Raw genomic sequence first — 8,727 nt, forward strand, 5'->3', positions numbered from 1 at the left:
AAAGTAAAAACCTGAGTCACTGCCAGATAACCATTGTGTCTGACCCAGGATTTGAACCCTGAAAACTGGCTCTGGAGTATATGCTCGTAATTGCTATTTATACTGATTTACCCCTTACTGCTTCTCATTCATTCATTTGCTCCTGAGCAAACAGTACAAGTAAGGGAGTAAGGATATGATTATTATTATCTCATTTGTTTGCTGGACTTAGGAAGGCAAATTTATAACCACCAGATTTCAAAACATTTTTGTGGGTAGAGCTTTCTGGCCAGCGTAAAGTTTTATTGTTTTACTAGCATGCTTCGTTATAACAAATCTTGTCTTTTACACATATTTTGTTTTTTTCTCAAAGGAAGATAATAAACCCAACATACATTTCTACATAATTTAAGTGTTAGGTAGAAAAGATAAAAAAATAATCTTTCTAGGCCACCTCTAGTGGCTAACATCTGTAATCCCAAAAGTTTGGAAGGCTAAGGTGAGAGGATTGTTTGAGGCCAGGAGTTTGAGATCAGCCTGAGCAACATAGAGATCCCATCTCTACAAAAATAAATAAATAAATAAATAATCTCTCCAAAATTCAATACACATTTGGTATACTTTTTTTTTTTTTTTTTTGAGACGGAGTTTAGCTGTTCTTGACCAGACTGGAGCGCAGTGGCACGATCTCAGCTCACCACCACCTCTGCCTCCTGGATTCAAGTGCTTCTCCTGCCTCAGCCTCCCAAGCAGCTGGGATTACAGGCCTGTGCGACCACACCTGGCTAATTTTTTGTATTTTCGGTAGAGGTGAGGTTTCACCATATTGACCAGGCTGGTCTCAAATTCCTGACCTCAAGTGATCTACCCACCTCAGCCTCCCAAAGTGCTGGGATTACAGGTGTGAGCCACAATGCGGGGCCAGTATACTTTCAATATGCAGAGGAAGTTCAAATTTTTGTGATCTTTATAAAAAATCTGAATTTTCTATGTAACATTAGGAAATAAATGGAAGCACTAGAATGAATGTACAAATTCAATTTGTCAAAAAAATTACCTCTCAATAAAACATTTATGTCTGATTAAATATGAGTTAGGATGAAAATGTCAACCCATATTCTTTCTAAGACATTATTCTCTCAAAAATAATCAATAACAATTTGGTAAGTCAGATCATCCTGTCTTCAAGAAAATGGAATTGGGGTATTGGGTATTTAATGACATGATATAGAACTTGAGAAGGTACCGCCTGAATCCTTTGTATTGTTTTTGACCTGGAACTCTGTTTATGCATATTAGAAAACACAAACACAGGGGGCTAAGCAATAAACACATCTGTCACAGAGAAGCCATGTGATATTTCTCTGGTCTACATTTTGTTTACTTATGAATCCTGTTTTCACACTCTCCAAGTCAACTGACATATTTCAATAATTACTATAATATAAATGTAAATGCTAAAAAACTTATGGTTAACAAATTTAAATCACACCTCTTCAGCATTTCCTTGTGCTGAACAATAAAGAAAAATCCCAACTTTTGTTTAATTTGGGAAGTTTTCCAGATGCCTTTTTAAAGCCATGTATTCAATGAGGACTGTATTACACAGCATTTATTTATCTCAATAGAAGTCACATCATCAGCAGCTTTAAAAAAAATGGGTTTATGTGGTGAAAAGGATTTAAATAAGATCAACTTCTAGTGGAAGGCTAAGTATCCTGTGGGTGTATGGGAAATGATATTTAAGGGAATTTGGCAGCAAATTCAATTCAATCCAATCAACTTTTACTGAGAGTCCAAGCTCCTATGGATGCTAAGGTTATGAAAACGGATGAAAAAGATTGCCTGCAATTTAAGAAAGTTTAAGGTCTTTTGCTAGAGACAGACATTTTCCTAACTATAGAAAGGGTATTTGTATTTTTTCTAGATCATCAAATATTAGTCAAGGTGTATATATTCTAAGTAATATGTGAGGCTCTAGATAATATAAAATCCTGGTCCTCTTGTTCTAAAAGCTCAAAGTGAATTTTCAAATATAAACCATGACAAAACAATATTCACAGTTTCATAAATGCCTATTTTGTGCAAAATACAGTAACACATTTTGCTGAGATCAGGAAATTTATAATTGCATAATTAATGCAGGCACAAAAACATGTGTATATGTATGTTTCACGTAATACTTAATGAAGACAATGATAGCCATCCTACGCCACCCTGTATGACTAGTGCTTAGATGGGTAGAGAAGGATAGATAAATTAAATTTTAAGGTTGGGGAAGACCCAAGAGCTATGACTTGGTACTTGAATGTAAACACTAGGAAGTGACAAAGTTTAGTATCCCAGGAAGGACTGTGGAGGGAATTGCACGGTATAAAAAAATCTTTATGTTTGTTTTTTTTATGGCAGAAGCTGTAAATTATAGTATGTATACATCATAAATATCATCCTTCTGATTGTGTAGTGAGTCCCTATCCTGCTTGCCAGACTAGAAGAACAGAAAAACATTATGTAGGTAAGTATGGTTCAGCTGGGACGTAACATATGAGATCAATTTCAAAAACCAGGAAGAGGTCAAAAGACAGTTTATATGTTAATAACATGGATCAAAAGAAATGGAACATATTGGCCTTGTGCGGTGGCTTACTCCTGTAATCCCAGCACCTTGGGAGGCCAAGGAAGGCACATCACTTGAGACATGAGTCTGAGATCAGGCTGGCTAACATGGCGAAACCCCATCTCTACCAAAAATTCAAAAATTAGTAGGCGTGGTGGTACATGCTCATAATTCCACTTTCATTGGAGCCTGAGACATAAGAACTGTTTGAACTCTGCCATCCAAGTTCAAGCCGAGATTAAGATTGCACCACCACATTCCAGCAGCCTGGGCAACAGAGAGACTTCTCAAAAAAAAAAAATGAATGGAGTACTAACATATGCAAAAACACAGATGAATCTCAAAATCACCATGCTAAGTGAAAGAGGAGGAAATTGAAAGTATGTTTCTGTTTATATCCAGGAAACCCATCTCACGTGCAAGGATACACAAAGGCTCAAAATAAAGAGATGAAAGAACAAAAAAAAAACAAAAAAAAAAAAAAAAAAAAAAAAAAAGAAGAAAAAAAACAAATGAACAAGCCCTCTAAAGCTTTGTTATTCTTTGTCTTTGGAAATATAACATGTACCATTCACAGGCACCTAAATCTTGAAGTGGTGGTCAGGATCTTTTTCAAGAGGCTTCTTTTATGCCTCTGTCTCAGAACAAAGACCTTGAAGGCCAAATAAATTGGATCTATCCTTGAATTCATAAGATCTATGCCTGACTGAACATTAAAGATGGTTCTTTTCTCTACATGGTGGAAGAGAGGGTTACATATGTAGGTGATGAGAGTGGAAATTGTAACTATAGGAAATACCTGTAATAGTCTACTTTTAGCCTTAAGACTGCAATAGTAAAAATAAATAAATTATTATGTAACATGAGATTATCAACTTCCCCAGCTTTTTTCTTTTGCCCTTTTGAAGACCACCGTGTCTTCAAAATTTCCAACAGTTCTGTTTTACCCTTTTTTCCCCATATTGGCATGTTCCGTTTTATTACACATTGAAGGCTACAGAAGTGCATCTGATATCCCAGGCAGCTTCTAAAGGTGCTGAAATTTGCAAATGACTTATTCTAGCATCATTTACTATAAATGGAAAAACATGGCAATATCCAGAAAAGCACATTCTGTGAATTTTAATTTTGCTGTGGAACTTATGTAAAGAGAGAATTAAAGATTGACATTAAAATGTTTAATATTAATTTGTAGTAGAACAGTGTGTCTTAGAGAAGGCTAGATTTGCTTTTACACCCTAGTTTTGTTACTTATTGAGGAATCACAACCAACTTTTCAAACAACATTAACTCCCAATTCTAATATATAAAATATAAAATGTTTTGGGGGTGTGTTACATCTGAAAAAAATATTTAAAACTATCCAAAGGTCAGGAACTCTGAAATTCTTTGATAAACATTAGCTTATTTTCTCTACACTTGTCCCAACACCACCTCATCACTCTGGTCAGATTGTATATTACTAGATTGAGAATTTTGAGGTCAGAATCTCTTTCCTATTAGTCTTTGCCTCCCTGGGTATAGAAAACAAAATGGCTTGCTCATGGTGGGTGAAAAATAATATTGTGTGTTTAAAAAAAGAAATTGTAAATTGATACATAAGAAATAGAAGTGAGGAAGAAAGTGAAAGGGAGAGGGAGAAAAGAGAAAGAAAAGAGGAAGGGAGGAAAGCGAGTAGGAACTGCCAAGGTATAGTTTTACACTTTATTAAAAGCAGGAATGGAAGTGATCTGATGATTTAGTAATAAGAACACGTCTGCTTTTAAACAAAAATCATACATAAACTGATGCTTCTTTCTCTTTATTAAGTTCTCTCAAACAAAATTTCATATTTTCCTTTTATTCTTCATTTACAAATGGCTCCGGAATGTATTATGTAAGCCTAGGAGATGTTAGTCTTTTTAGTCCTGAGCTTATTTATTAATAAATATTTGTATAAATCTGAACAGATGAAGTACTATAAAGGACACAAAACCCATATATTCTCCTCCTCTGAAATTACATACTATTATTCTTATTTGAAAAGTAAACTGAGGTTCCATTTTTGCTTTTTGTTTTTTTTTGAGATAGAGTCTCACTTTGATGCCCAGGGTAGTCTCAAACTCCTGGGCTCAAGTCGTCCTCCCACCTCAACCTTTTGTGTAGCTGGGATTATAGGCATTCATCACAGTGCCCAGCTGTTGAGGTTACATTTTAATGGAAGATAATGCAATGAGTAGATGTGAATTTAGGATTTGAATCTACATATGTCTAGCTTTATGACTCTCCACCAGATTCAGCCTGTCTTGACTTTCCTGACTTGAATAAAAAAGTCTGACTCCAAAAGCACTGTTATATTTGTTATAGTGTGAATGATGGTTAAACACAAGAGATGTTTAATTATGAATCATCTGGGAGTATTAAAATGTTAATATGATTTCTATAAACATTTATTTGGTTAAGAGATGTCATAAATGCTAAAAAATGCATTTGTCTCAGAGATTAAAAGAAGTAAATAATGATGATGGAATTATCATATCATAGGTGCAAAGATTAAAGAGAAAAAGGAATACTGAAGTTTGATTATATGGCCGTATATAAAAGAGTACATCTCATGAAAGAATTTCAAAATGTATTTATTTCTAGATAGATAAAAGCATAAGGATTATCATATTGAAAAACATTAAAACTATTGAAGCACACTTAGCAATTACAAGACAACATTCTTGGAGAATGAAAAAAACTTCTTAAATAGTATAGTGATCACCATAGGAAGACAATTCATTAAATATCAAAATCAGAAAGGATTATTCTGATAAAACATTAAAAAGTATATAAACTCAAACAGAAAATGGATGAAATATATGGCATTACTTAGTCTACATTATTTGGGTCAGTGTATTTCTATTCTTAAAGAAAAATCAATTACACTTTAACAGGTAAACTGTTAAAGAACTATTTTGAAAGTTCTAAATTCCTAAACCAAAAGTGATCTATTCCAGAGAAGCATGCCCGCAAAGACATGAGATTAGGGAATATGCTGAAATAGAAGAACTCCTGCCTTTAGCTCATTTTATATTTCAAACATGGCATCTTGAGTTCTCTTGAAACCTTTAAGTGAACAATAACCACAAATTTGTTCTGAGAATTTGCAAATAAAGTTTCAACTAAGCACAGTGGTTTCCTTCACAGGCAAAGAGAAAAGTAAGGGATTTCTTCTTAGAAAGCAGTGTGGGCTAAAGAAAAAGATAAAATTTAAGCAGCTTCACAGTGTTCTGGCTCCTCAATATATCACAGTAATGAGAGTTCCCTCTCATGAGTTGGTTTCTATCTACTTGACTGAAACATGTCAACAGAAACAAGAAAGGGTATCTCTTTATCTCTTGCACAATTTAGTGGATGAAGCCATCCATTCTAAATAAAGCTTGAAACTCAAACAGGACTAGTTGGTTATATCCCATGGGATGATCTATAAGAAAGCCTGAAAAAGGGCTCCAGGTTTTAAAGTGGTTATATATTCTGGAGTTATGTCTCTGAACTGTTCACAGCATAAAAACTGTAATACTAAGCTTCAATAAGATTTAACCAAATTCAACAGGTAATTTGGTAGCTTTATTTGGGAAGCAGGCTGTGTGGGAAGCTTGTCTTGTCTTATTCTAAAATTAAACTACCATGATTGTGTTTCATTAAAGAGGAAAATGTAATATTATCCCTCTGAAAAGGTCTCTGGTCTAATGGATTATAATTATTAAAGGAAAAAGAAATAATATAGGATTTTAACTGTTCCACATTTATTAAATTATAATAGGAATAAAAATCAAACTTGTCCTGAGATAATCCAGGTGAAGTTCATATTCAACCCATGGGTTTTCTTGTAAAAGGCACTCAGAAAAAAAGTACTCCCTTTAAACTAACTCCAAAGGGCAGTGATGGATGGAGCTCGGTTTATATTACAGCCCTGTCACTTAAACACCATGTGATCATGGCCAAGTTATACAACATCTTAGAGTTATATAACATTTACTTTTTTCCTATGCAACATAGCAGTAATGGCATGTGATTTTCAGTGTTACAGATAGGAGAGCAGAAAATGTATATAATCTCCTTAACCCCATAGTAGGTAGTTAATAAATGACAAAGGTATGATGAATAAAGTTTTATTATAACGCTATATTTCATTCATTTGTTACATTCTTTGAGCAGCTATATGTCTTGGTATTAACCAAGCTTACAGACAAGCTATCTGTTGTCATATAAATATTCTGTAATAGTAAGATGCTTTAATCTTGCTAATTACAAAATATTTGTATTAATATGTATTGATCAATATCCATCTGACAGTGAATCATCTGAAAATGAATCCACACTATTCATTATCAGAGTGTGAATATATATTCTCTGCATGTACACTTTATGTGAAAATAAATATTACTTTGGTTCTGTTCTTTTTATGTTTGAAACTTTTCTGAGTGTATTGAGCACAATTTTACTTTTGTATTCTTGAAACATAACATAAATTTTTGATTAAAGGTAATTCACTCTAATTTTTAAAAGAATCTACTTGGTCAGGAGTGCACTGCTTTGCTGGTGCCTGAGAACAGCTGGAGACGGTGGTGAACTGATTGTATGCATTTCTTGGAAGATCTTTTATTCTGCTGCTCAACTCAGGTCTCTGCCTTCCTTAGAGACTGAGACTCATCCTTCAGTTTCCCTGATTCTGGAGAATGGCCTGCAGCCTCCGACTGTTGTTTGGCTGTGCTCATCTACTTTCTCCCAGAGCTGGAAGGGACGTCTCTGGTGGTCCACAAAGGTGTCCCAGCAGTGCTTAAACTCACTGTATTTCATATGGAAATTGGGGCCCCAGCCCTGTCCAGCCTGCGCAGGCCCTCCTTATATCTTCTGTGATGATCACAGATGAGATCAGCAAAGGTGCTCAGGCTCACATGCATGTTCTCTTAAAGGAATTTAGCCACCATCTGGGCACAGCTGAAGTAGGTGCTCCAGGAGATGAAGCAGGTGACCCTGTAGTGCTGAGCCAGGTTCAATTTCCAAAAAGAAATCAGGTCGAGGAAGCACAGCTCTCCATGGCGGCCTTCAAGGAAACTGACACTATTTGAAGCCTCGTTTAGTATGATGCCCCGTGCTGGTCCAGCAACAACCAGATGCCAATGTCCAGGTGCGCTCCACCTCTTAACACAGGTAGGTTTGGTGCTGTCCAAGGACCGAAGGGTCATTGGTAAAGTTGTCAGTGAATGTGCCTGGATCCATCTGAAAACCTCCCCCAGTGTGATGCACAGCAATGTTTAATGTGTAGGCAGTTTATTCCAATGCTCAACAGCTTTCTTTGGTTGTACATGAAATTGTCCCAACAGTGTTTAAATTCGTGGTAATTCATGATCTTCATGGTGGCATGTGGACTATCTCTTTTCTGACACAATCTGTGAAGCCCCTCCTGGTAATCTGGGTCCCAGAAGTAGAATAGGAGGGCAATGAAGATGGTCAGGGTGACCTTGCCATCCTTGGCCAGGAACTCTGCCACACTCCTTGCACACACTGTACAGTGGCTCCAGGATACATACCAGGTAACCATGTACTCCTGGTCATGATGCAGCTTCCAGCTGTGGAACCAATGAAGGAATCTTGTCTTTGGGTGGTGCTCAGGCTTGGAATACACCTGGCCTTGAAAGATCTTTGCAACCAAAGTGGGACTTGAGGAGTCCTTTGTTTTCATTTTCACTTCGTAGCACAGCCAGGTGGTATTCCAATGAGAAAGGATGGGTCTATTACAAAAGTTGTAGAAGAATTTGTCTTTACGCATTTGCTCCACTGTGTTTCTGGTCTTGCACTTCATCCATGGCTGGCTAGTATCAACCATGATCTCTGTCTGGAACACTAGGGTTTCATTTTCTGCTACAGGCCTGGCTCTGTTTTTAATAAATTTGGTTGATATTACATGAACCTAAATTTATTAAGAATTTTACATTCAAGAGAGCAGATACACAGATTAATTCTATGTAAAGAGTAACCATGTTCTTGTGAAATTTGACTATGATTAATGACTAGCCAAAATAAAAAATAAACTCATTGGAAAGGAAGCATCATGTTTAGAGCAAGGCTGCCAGAGACATACATTTTAGGTCTGAATCCAGTCT

At 35.9% G+C, this 8,727-nt stretch overlaps 1 pseudogene; it reads right to left on the reverse strand.

Moving 5' to 3' along the window:
• Positions 1-7,277: 7,277 nt before the first annotated feature.
• Positions 7,278-8,426, reverse strand: LOC108316160 (annotated as a pseudogene).
• Positions 8,427-8,727: the final 301 nt, after the last annotated feature.

This window comes from Cebus imitator, unplaced genomic scaffold, assembly GCF_001604975.1.
Source record: "Cebus imitator isolate Cc_AM_T3 unplaced genomic scaffold, Cebus_imitator-1.0 Scaffold182, whole genome shotgun sequence".
Classification (NCBI taxonomy): domain Eukaryota; kingdom Metazoa; phylum Chordata; class Mammalia; order Primates; family Cebidae; genus Cebus; species Cebus imitator.